This window comes from Giraffa tippelskirchi, chromosome 13, assembly GCF_054371585.1.
Source record: "Giraffa tippelskirchi isolate mGirTip1 chromosome 13, T2T-mGirTip1v1.2.pri, whole genome shotgun sequence".
NCBI lineage: Eukaryota > Metazoa > Chordata > Mammalia > Artiodactyla > Giraffidae > Giraffa > Giraffa tippelskirchi.
In genome coordinates, this window is record NC_137287.1 from 31,744,379 (window position 1) to 31,756,473 (window position 12,095).

Below are 12,095 nucleotides of genomic sequence, written 5' to 3' on the forward strand. Positions count from 1 at the left end.
TCCCATTCAGAGGAGACGTAACTCACCACCCGAGAAAAAAGGCAGACAACACTTCCAACTGTTACATAACCAGCGACTCACTAACCCGAACCGAGGTAAGACTGTCAAGCTTTTGAAGACAGCAATGCTCACGCTCCAGTGTGGGTAAGAGAACAGCCTGGAGAGTGGGACAAAGCGGGGGACAGCGCCCACCAGAGACTCAAGTGCAGAGGCGCTGAGGGAAGACCAGGCGTCAGCCTTTTTCACACTCTCCGGTGATTCTGAGGCCAGTGGAACCAATGGAGACACACAGCTCAGCACCAAATGCCTAAGAGCTGCTGTCTGGCTGCTGCAGAGATGAGACCTGGAGTCACAGGTCAGGGAGGATGGGGCCCAGAGCCAGCGGCTGGGGCAAAAATCATGAGCCACCATGATTGCCCTTGGAATGCCCTAATCCCCCTGCACGGGACTGATGGCTCAAATGAAGTGGGTGGCTTGCAGTTCAAGGGCCGTGATCTTACCCGCTGTGTGCAGATGTAAGTGCAGTGGATTCAAGGGGCAATGGCAAGGTACCTCACCCACCCGCACGTGCAGAGACCGGAGGCCCGGCCTCGTCCTGGTGGGTGAGAGAATCGCAGAGGCCACTCCTGAGCAGCGCGGGGACCGGCAGCCTGGCCGACGCCCAGGGAGCACTGCCTGGCTCAGCTTTTAAGAGAGCGTCTCCTGGGCCCGCAGACTGAGGCCAGTTCAGCTTGCCAAGGTACTAACCAACCAGCAAACTCTTATGCATATGTCAAAACCCAGCTCAGTCACCTCTCAGTGAAGCCTTCTTCAAAAATCTCCCTCCCACTCTCCTGCCTGAGTGGATTTGATTGTTTCCTTCTCTCTGGCACCTCTGTACCCAAATGCATTTGCTGCTGCACAGACCACTCTGATTTGCAGTGATCTGCCTCCTTCACGAGACCTGAGCTCCTTAAGGTCAGGAACATCATCTTACTGATCCTGGTGGCCCCAAAAGACTCCAGAATGTCTGATACACTGTAGGTGCCCAGTATATGGTGAATAGGAGTGGGGGGCCCATTTTCATGGATATAAGGTAGATCAGAGCATACAAGACAAAATATGGTCAAGGAGTTAAACACAGCAAGTAGTGGCAAAGAGCAGCAGTGAAGAATTCAAACCTTTGGCCCCAACGGACAGGCCTGGGCTTGGTTCCTGGCCCTGTCACCCTCTGCGCATGGCCTTGCATGAGGCATTTCACTTCTCTGGGGCCTGGGGTCTACAGCAGTCAAGGCCTGCTTGCTGGATTGTTCCAGAGATTCTGTGATGATGCGCTGAAAGAGCCAAGCCCTGCACCTGGCACGTGGTAAGTGCTCAGAGGAGGCAGGGCTAATGGCTACTGCCATTACTACCCTATGGGTGTTCTGAGGAGAGCCACTGTTAAAGCCATTATTTAAACTCTACAAGGAATATTCCACGAACACAGGAAGGACAGGCAGGCTGGATCCACACAGTCATGAAAAGAGGACTTCACGGCAGGAGTTATAAGAAGGTCCAGAGAAACCAGAGCAGGAAGTGGGGGAGTCTGGTACGAGCTGGGTGACATCAAGCAAGTTACTTTTTCTGTGTACCTCAGTTATCTCACCTGTAAAATGGGAGCTGCACCAGCATGTGAATCCTTTAGTACCTATTATAGTGTCTTAGGAACAACCAAGATAAAAGGTAGATAACTAACCTGGCAGTTCCCATGCATGACACGAGTGCCAGCTATTACTGTTGTTATCATTGTCTTCACTAAATAATCCCTGAAAGAAATTCTAGTAACTATGAGGAGGCCCTTAAAGACAAACCCAGGATGAGGGTGGGGTGTTAAGTTCTGAAAAGAGGATTCTCGGCACTACCACGTGCGGTGCATGGCCTGCATGACTGGCCCTGTGTGCAGGCGGGCCTTCCTGTGACCCTCATACTCGCAGCAACCTGGGGACGCACACCTCGCTAGCAACGCACAGGCCACGAAGGGACCTGAGGGGCTCTCAGCAGCTCATCCACAGCTTGGGGGCAGAAGCTGTCTGAGGGCTCCAGCCCACCCCCCACCTCCGCAGAGCTCGCGACTCTCTGCCTTTCTCAGTGGCGCCATCTGCTGGCAAGTGGTGGTGCAGCACCAGAGTCTCATCACAGGACCATGAGTGAAGGCGGGTGTCTTCTCACATGTTCAGTTCAGTTCAGTTCAGTCGCTCAGTCGTGTCCGACTCTTTGCGACCCCACGAATTGCAGCACGCCAGGCCTCTCTGTCCATCACCAACTCCCAGAGTCTACCCAAACCCATGTCCATCGAGTCAGTGATGCCATCCAACCATCTCATCCTCTGTCATCCCCTTCTCCTCCCGCCCCCAATCCTTCCCAGCATCAGGGTCTTTTCCAATGAGTCAACTCTTCGCATGAAGTGGCCAAAGTATTGGAATTTCAGCTTCAACATCAGTCCTTCCAATGAACACCCAGGACTGATCTCCTTTAGGATGGACTGGTTGGATCTCCTTGCAGTCCAAGGGACTCTCAAGAGTCTTCTCCAACACCACAGTTCAAAAGCATCAATTCTGCGGCGCTCAGCTTTCTTCACTGTCCAACTCTCACATCCATACATGACCACTGGAAAAACCACAGCCTTGACTAGACAGACTTTTGTTGGCAAAGTTCAGAGCCATCTAAATATCCTCCTTTGTGAGGTGCCTGTACGAGTTTTCTGCCCACTTTTTACTAGGTAGAGAACTTTTTTTCTTATTAATTTGATGGAGTTTATGCATTCTGAATATAAAACCCTTACTGGATACATGAAAGTGAAGTCAAGTGAAGTCACTCAGTCGTGTCCTACTCTCTGTGACCCCATGCACTGTAGCCCGCCAGGCTCCTCTGTCCATGGGATTCTCCAGGAAAGAATACTGGAGTGGGTTGCCACATCCTTCTCCAGGGGATCTTCTGGACCCAGGGATCGAACCTGTGTCTCCCCCATTGCAGGCAGACGCTTTACCATCTCAGCCACCACGGAAGGCCCTTCTGGATATATACCTATGGCAAATGTTTTCTCTGAATGCAGCTTGCCTTTTTACTCTCTTTACAGTGGTCTTTTGATAAGCAAAAGTTCCAAATTTTAATGTGGTCCAATTTACCAATCTTTCCCTTGGATAGTGCTTTTTGTATCAACCTGAAGAAGTCCTTACCTACCCCAAGGTCATGAAGAAATAGTTTTTTTTTCTTTTAAAAAGTTATTTTTTTACCTTTCACAGTCTGACTTAGAGTACACCTGAAACTCACTTTTGTGTCTGGCGTAAGATATTAGCCAAAATTTACTTTTTCCCATACAGCTATCTAGTTGATTCAGCATCATATACTGGAAACGTTCTCATTTCTCCAAAGTACACCAATGTCACCTTTGTCGTTAATCAGGTGACCACATGTGGGACTCTTTCTGGATGCTCTAGTTCTACTGATCTGTTTACCTTTGTGCCAACACCATGCTATCTGATCACTGCAGCTTTATAATAAATCTTGCAATGTGATAAGTCTTCCAAGTTCTTCCCTTTTGTTTTTTTTTCCATTATATTGGATATTCTTGCTTCTTTGAATTTCCATATACATTTTAAAATCACCTTCTCCATTTCCACAAAAAAAAATATGCTAAGATTTCCTTTAAGACTGCCCTAAATCTCTAGCTAAATATGGAGAGAACTGACATCTTTTTGAAAGTGTAACATGATGACATTTACATTTCTTTCAAGGTTTGCTGGATGGGGGCTTGCACATTTTTTTGTTAGATTTATTCCTAGGTATTTGATGGGTTTTTTGATGCCACTGTAAATGGGAGTGTTTTAAAATATTCATTTCCTAAATGTTTGTTGTTGTTGGATACAAACACCCACTAGACCTCAAGCTCTAAATTTCCACTGCCACTGGTTCATTCTTTTGCCACCACGATGCCCGAGCACACTGTTTCAGGTCACGTTTTAGGGAGAGACCCTCAATATATGTTTGCTTAAATGTGGTGAGGGGAAAAAAGAATGCTGATTGGATTAAAGATTAATATTTTAATGTTGCATCTAATTCTAGAGCTTTGGAAGATCAAATAATTCAACTACCTCAAAGACACCAATACAATATTAATATAATAACTTTCTGGTTTTAAACATGACACTATTTTAGAAAGACTGGAAACTTCAACAACAAAAAAAAGAGATGACCACAGCTGCAGCTGCAGTGTATTTCCTTGGGTCTTTTTCTTTGCTACGGAATCTACATACTTGAGCTCATGTGTGCGCGTGTGCTAAGTCGCTTCAGTCGTGTCCGACTCTTTGCGACCCTATGTGCTATAGCCCCTGCCAGGCTCCTCCGTCCATGAGATATTTGAGCTCACGCTGTATGTCTGTTACCATGTCCATCTTTCTTCCCACCTCCGGCTAAAATAGAAACATTTCTGTTACTGGTAACTGTTTACAAGCATCAGTAGTGGCTACGTAGTACACCACTGAAAGTACACCACTGTAAGAGCAGTCACTCTTACACTGAACGTGAGAAATGAACAACAATGTTATGATATTACCGCAATATCTCTACCTGCAAGGCTGCTGGTCCCTGCGTAGATCAGTTTCTAAGGACAGAGTGACAGATTTTTCTCTTCCAGTGATAATACCTGTTATGACAACAACAGTTTCTCTCAAACTCTGTGTGTGTCCATTTTAACCACCATCATCATAGAGACAGTCGCAGCCTTCTACTGCCAGGTCTCCATTCTGAGGGCCTCAGATGAGCTCACTCGTAAAACCCTCACAACAATCCTGCCGGGCTGATGCCCTGGGGAGCCCAGGATCCGCCCGGAGTCCCAACACAGGGACAGGGCACCCAGGCAGTTACCTCACGCTTATAACCGTCACAATGTAGAAGATGCAAACAATGACTTAAACGCTTTTATTAGTCAAGCATTTCCATGAAGTGATGAACACCTAGCACCCAAGACATAAACAACAAACCAAAAAGGTATGGCAACATGTATCAGATCTTAAGGTAAGTCCTTATCATGGACCCTTATGCCACTTCTTTGGAAAAGAGCCAGCATTATCATGTCTCCAGCAGAAATTCTGCAGAAATGTAGAATCTCAATTTCAAACTTTTGCACAGGAGCCAACTCTACTCGGAGAGACAAACTGAAGTTTGAAATGCCTGGAGACAGAATCACTGCAGTCTGTTACCAGCGTGCGTGCCACACATGATAGGCTCATCACCAAGGACTCCGACTGTAAACAAATCCCTCCTCCATGGACCCTGCTTCCTCAAGAGACTCACTTATTTTCCAAGTTAAACCATCACAGTAAATAATAATTATATCCACTTCAGAGACAGACGTACTAAGTTGAAGTTCATATAAGTTTCATGACTTGTATCATGCACTGCAAGGAAATCAAACCAGTCGATCCTAAAGGAAATCAACCTTGAATATTCATTGGAAGGACTGATGCTGAAGTTGACGCTCTAATACTTTGGCCATCTGGTTTGACGAGCCGACTCATTGGAAAAGACCCTGATGCTGGGAAAGACTGAAGGCAAAAGGAGAAGGGGACAGCAGAGGATGAGATGGCTAGATAGTATCACCAACTCAATGGACATGAATTTGAGCAAGCTCCAGGAGATAGAGGAGGACAGAGGATCTTGGCGTGCTGCAGTCCATGGGGTCACAAAGAGTCAGACATGACTTAGCAACTGAACAAGCATCACGCACTTACGTGTCAGTTACCGTGAGAGGAAGGATAGGGCCTGGGAGGGGCTAGGAATTCACTCCCCCAAAGCACACCCCACCCCCCAGATAACAAGGTCTGGGGTGGGGGGACGTGGAGCCTGGGTCTGTTTGGCCTCCTCAGCACCAGGGCAGACACTTCCCAGAGGGTCCCACTCTGTGTCCTGAAAATCTCCACTTGGTCAGCATCCAGCCCTCTGGCCAGCAGGACAAGGAGAAGCTCCAGGCAGGGTGGAATCAGACTAGAAGATTAGGAGAAGGTGTTACAGGCGGTGCCTCTCCCAGTGAATCACCTCTGAAAGATGTCAAACTGGGCCAGCGAGTGAGGCCGGGTCTGAGAGGCCGGGGAGCATTTCAGCCCTAGAAAAAATCACAGCTCCAGCCCAGGCCCTGCACCCAAACAGGCAAGAGCAAACTGTTGTTAAGAAAAGGCAGGCCACAGAGTAATGGAAATAAAAGCAAAAATAAACAAACGGGACCTAATTAAACTTAAGAGCTTTTGCACAACAAAGGAAACTATAAGCAAGGTGAAAAGACAGCCTTCAGAATGGGAGAAAATAATAGCCAATGAAGCAACTGACAAAGAATTAATCTCAAAAATATACAAGCAGCTCATGCAACTCAATACCAGAAAAATAAACGACCCAATCAAAAAATGGGCCAAAGAACTAAACAGACATTCCTCCAAAAAAGACATACAGATGGCTAACAAACACATGAAAAGATGCTCAACATCACTCTTTAACAGAGAAATGCAAATCAAAACCACAATGAGGTACCATCTCACGCCGGTCAGAATAGCTGCTACCAAAAAGTCTACAAACAATAAATGCTGGAGAGGGTGTGGAGAAAAGGGAACCCTCTTACACTGTTGGTGGAAATGCAAACTAGTACAGCCACTATGGAGAACAGTGTGGAGATGCCTTACAAAACTGGAAATAGAACTGCCATATGACCCAGCAATCCCATTGCTGGGCACACACACTGAGGAAACCAGAATTGAAAGAGACACCCCAATGTACCCCAATGTTCATCGCACCACTGTTTACAATAGCTAGGACATGGAAGCAACCTAGATGTCCATCGGCAGATGAATGGGTAAGAAAGGTGTGATACAGATACACAGTGGAATATTACTCAGTTATTAAAAAGAATGCATTTGATTAGTTCTAACGAGGTGGATGAAACTGGAGCCTATTATACAGAGTGCAGTAAGTCAGAAAGAGAAACACCAATACAGTATATTAACACATATAAATGGAATTTAGAAAGATGGTAACCATGACCCTATATGCGAGACAGCAAAAGAGACACAGATGTAAAAAACAGACTTTTGGACAGTGTGGGAGAAGGCGAGGGTGGGATGATTTGAGAGAATAGCATTGAAACATGTATATTACCATATGTAAAATAGATGACCAGTCCAAGTTCAATGCATGAAACAGGGCACTCAAAGCGAGTGCACTGGGACAACCCAGAGGGATGGGGAGGGAGGTGGGAAGGGGGCTCAGGACGGGGTGGGGGTCACACGTACGCTGTGGCTGATTCATGTTAATGTATGGCAAAAACCACCACAGTATTGTAATTAGCCTCCAATTAAAATTAATTAATTAATTTAAAAAACAAGAAAAGGCAGGCCAGCACTTGCCTCTCTTATGTGCCCTATGACAAACTCTTGTTGATCTTTTACTGTGTCCCAGGCCCTGTGCTGGCATCTGACAATTCCCTGGGGAACAAGCCGCCCAGGTCTCTGTCCTCATGAGGCTCACGGTCAAATTTGGGAGAAACAAACATATTCAAGATCATTTCCGACAGTGAAAGGACATGCCTGCGGAACCCCGGCCAGCCCTACTGGGGATCTAACTCACAGCTGAGATCTGAGATCCAGTTTGAAGTGCCCAGAGCACCTACAGCTGGTCTAACTCTTTGGCGATGAGAAGATCACATGATAACGTGCTGAGTGGGACAGCGGAGGCAAGAACAGACGTTAGAGAGGACGGGAAAACTTCTTGTCGGCTGAAGTCACCAGGGCGATTTTTATAGAAGAATTAGTGTGATCTGTGGGGGTTCCTTTTTTCACAGTTGCACCACGTGGCTCACTGGATCTTAGTCCCCTGATCAGGGATTGAACCCAGGGCGTGGCAGTACTAGTGCAGAGTCCTACTAACAGACAGGCATCGGAGCGAGCACAGGCGCAGACAGGTAAGGGGTGTGTAAGAGTGAGTGAGAGAAGGGCCGTCAGCGTGAAAAGGCCCGAGAAACATCCCTGGGTTATGGCGGTGCTACCCTCACTTACTATCAATAGGAAACAGCAGCCATCCTGAGGGGCCGCCCCTCCAACTCGTCCTCCAAACTCGGACCAGACCAGAGCATGTGGCTCCCCACTTGCTCTCAGCCTGGTGTCCGGATTCCTCAGCAGGACCTGGGCTCTGTGGCCTCTCCCGTCCCACGGCTCTGCTCTCGGGTCCTCACCCCCTCTTGCCCTGAGTGCTCCCCTCACTTAACAGCCTGCCTCCCCCCTGCAGGCTTCCCAGACGCCGCGTGCGTCCTCTGCCTGCGGCATCCCCCCTTCCAGCCCGCGACTGCCTGGAACAACCGCTCATCCTTCACATCTCCACGTAAGCCAGTGCCTGCCTACGGAGGATGCTCCTGGCTCGCCAGCCGGGGTTAGAGGGTCTCCATCCATGCTCCCAAGCTGGACAGGTGGGAACAGAGCCCGGAGCACTCGGAAGGCCTGGGGAAAACTTTAGACCTGACACAAAGGGTGCCTCAATGAGTGATACGATGAGTACGATATTCTGAGAAAATGCTCTGGCCATACTGTGCCCTGAGCTCTGAAAATAATCGGTGAGATCTTAGGCAAAAGTTGAATATACCAAGAGCAGGTGAACATCTGCCTGCTGAGTGTCCATTCCTCTTCTTCATTTTCCGGTGCCGAACTATCCTTTCTCTCATCCTCTGCCCACTAGCCTGGAAGGAGCTGATGCCACCCTGACTCCAGGGAAGGGCCTATTAGAGCACCCCATGCCCCCGCCACAGTGACTGACTCAGGGACAGGCATGAGGCCCCAGGTGGGTGCAACGATACTCACTTCCAGACTTCTGCTGGGTATATTAAGAAAAGAAGCTCGCTTTTTCCCAGGGGTTGCTAAGCTGATTGGATGTAATGGAGCATTCTGAGAAGGACACCAACCCAGAAGAAAGCAGAGATGAGACATGGGAAGGAGCATATACTGACAACTTCGTCTGAACACCCAAACTCAGCCACAGCTTAGCTAGGACAGTGTGTTCAGCAGCAAGAGTCAATCAGATCCACTTGGGGCTGAAGGCGATTCTGGCAGGGCTTCCATCACTTGCAACCAGGAATCTTAACCCACACCCGAAGGAGATCAGAATTAAGGCAACGACCCAACCCAACAACAAGAAAGTTCCAGCCATTTGTGGACTCGCAGTCTCTAGTGAAGGTGATGCTTCAGTATTGATTAGGCAACTCCATCACCCAAGGTTCTGCTTGTCCATGTGACAGCCTTGCCACTGGTCTGGCCGATAAACCATCCATGATGTGCAGCAAACCACCTCTTAATATTTCAGTCTGCCTCAACTAAACCACTAACTCCATTCAGTAGACAAAGACCACAGTGCACAGCTCTCCACTATCTAGCACAAGTAAAACTCTGTCTTGCAAGAAAAATTCATCTCCAGTTTGAAAGCTAGGAATGTTATGACTAACGTGGTTCAGAAAAGGTTTCCAGGTCTCTGTACTATCTTCCAAATTGTTCTGTAAATCTCAAACTTCTCTTAAAAGTAAAGTCTATTTTAAAAACGGGGTGGGGAGGGCTTCCCTGGTGGCACAGTGGATAAGAATCTGCCTGGGAAGATCCCATATGCCACGGGGCAACTAAGCTCCTGCACCACAACCACTGAGCCTGCATTCTAGAGCCCTCAAGCCACAACTACGGAGCTTGCATGCCCCAGAGCCCATGCTCCACAAGGAGAGAGGCCACCGCAATGAGAAGCCTGTGCACCACAACTAGAGAGAAGCCCCCAGTCGCCACAGCTAGAGAAAAGCCCATGCAGCAACGAAGTCCCAGCACGGCCAAAAATAAACATTAAAAAAAAAAAGGAAGAGCGTTCCCAGAAGCTTTGTGTGCCCCCTCCCCAAACTGTCCATTCTGAATTCATTTCAATATCTTAATCTCTCTACCCGCACTGCCCTCGGTCAGGGCAAGAGTGTATTAGGAACTGTCACCTCTCACTGGTAGAGTGTCCAGTTAGTACTGGTTGCCAGGACTTTTCCGGCTTTGGCACTGAAAGCACCACATCCTGGGAAACCCTTCAGTCCCAGGCACCCGGGATGGCTCGTCACCCTGTGTGTCACACGAAGCCCTGTTCTGCCTCCAGCCTCGTGTCCTGTAACTGCAGCCCCACCTCCACACTCCCCAGGGCCCCCCTCCCATGTCCCACGGCTCCACGTGGGCTCCTGCTTGTCCCTGACCACTCTGCTCTAGCTGCCTCCCCCAGAGAGCACCCAAGAAGGGTTCCCCCCAAGCCCTGAACCCACAGCGACCCACGCACTTGTCACACCACAGTCACTGGCTGTCTTCCCCACCAACCTGAGTGCTCCCTCGGGGAATGGGCTGTTCTGTGCCCAAGCGCTGTTTATGGCACTGTTTACAGCATTCTTTCCCAGGTCACTCTGGGATCTTCTAAGCCCCACTCCAATACACAGATCGCCAGGTTCTTCAGGCTATAATATGGATTAAGCTGATCTGCCCGCTGATCCAGGGCAGGCAACGCAGGTTTCTAAAAAGCACCCCACAGGCCCTGTGACCTAAACAATGAAACTGGGCAGTTCCTGGGATCGTCAAAGGAACTTGAATCCCTTTACCATTCCCTGGTTGGCCAGACAGCTAAGATGCCCCATTGGGCAGTAAGACTCAGCTAGGTTGAAAGTCTTCCCAAACTGAGTTTTAGGATTTTTACTCAAAAAGACAGCACAATGAGTGCAAACCCTGAAGTCAAATCCTGGCTTTGACGCTTTTCAGCTGTTGTCACCTTGGGTAAGTGACTTATCATCTTCGGACCTTAGTTTCCACTTTAGAAAATGGAAACAATAATACTTCCAACAACTCATAAGACTTGTGAGGACTAAAGGAAATAACACACAGGAAGTCCTTAACAAGCACCTGCCACTGAACATGCATTCGATAATCATGAAAGTAATTTAAAAGGGCTCGAGCCGGGCAGAGTTAGGTGAGAGCCCACAGGCACCTGGGTGCTGGCAGCATGCCCAACCTCCTTTAGATAACCCTCCTCCCCTTCTCAGCCTCATCCACCCACCCCCTAAATTCCTGAAATCCTTAAGCCTCTCCCTTTCCCGTCCAGCTGCCCTCCCATCTAAGATTCCTGCCTCCCTACACAGCCCCATCTTTGTCCTAGGCCTCTCTCCTCCCCATGGCCTGTTTCATCCCAACCCCGCAAAACCATTCCTCACTACATAATGACTCCTCCTGACGCCCACTCTTTGAGACCTCCAAACATTTACTAAGTGCCTGCTCCCTGCTAGAAAGGCACAGCTGAGAATTACGGCATCGCGTGTGCATGCGTGCTCAGTCTTGTCCGACTCTTTGCGACCCCATGGACTGTAGCCCGCCAGGCTCCTCTGTGCATGGGGATTCCCCAGGCGAGAATACTGAAGTGGGTTGCCATTTCCTTCTCCAGGGTATCTTCCCCACCCAGGGGTCAAACCTGGGTCTCCTGCATTGCAAGCAGATTCTTTACCGTCTGAGCCACCAGGGAAACCCCTATTTTCCATTAACCCTCCCCCTTCACCTCAAAAAATCCTAATCTCTGCCTGTATGCTCTGTACCTCTCCTCATTCATTCATTTTTCTCTTTCCTTAAGCATCCATCAAGATTCTACTGGGTGCCAGGCACAGAGCTAGATGCTGGGAATACAGCTTGTGAGCAAAACAAGCCATCTCTGCCCTCCTGGAAGTACCAGCTTAGTAACAGACACAAAAGTAGTAAAACCACAAAGGATAACTGCAGGTAGTGGAGATGAATCAAATGAAGGAAATCAAGAGAAAGATCTAACAGAAAGGAATTGGGGCAGGGGAAGCACTTTAGGTAGGGATGTCTGGGAAGGGCTTGCCCCTCTGATCAACACAGCTACCATTATTAGCTGCCTACTGTATAAGAGACGCTGACTCAATCTCTTTACACACACAACATTACGGAATCTTTGCACAATGTTCACCATCCCTATTTGCAGATGAGGAATCAGAGGCTCAGAGAGGTGGAGCAATTTGGCCAAGGTCACACAGCCATTCAATGATG

At 48.5% G+C, this 12,095-nt stretch overlaps 1 protein-coding gene across 23 annotated transcripts in view; it reads right to left on the reverse strand.

The window, feature by feature from the left end:
- CLEC16A (C-type lectin domain containing 16A) overlaps nt 1-12,095 on the reverse strand; it is a 234,140-nt gene that overhangs the window by 221,126 nt on the left and 919 nt on the right. Inside the window, exon 1 of one of the 23 annotated variants that reach the window (XM_081560409.1) lies at nt 10,371-10,562. The exons of 21 other annotated variants lie outside the window; for them this stretch is intronic. The gene's annotated coding sequence lies outside the window, so the exon portion shown is untranslated. Of the gene's footprint in view, nt 1-4,584; nt 4,840-10,370; nt 10,563-12,095 lie in introns of those variants that run through there. One more of the 23 variants, XM_081560410.1, reaches the window with a different exon arrangement.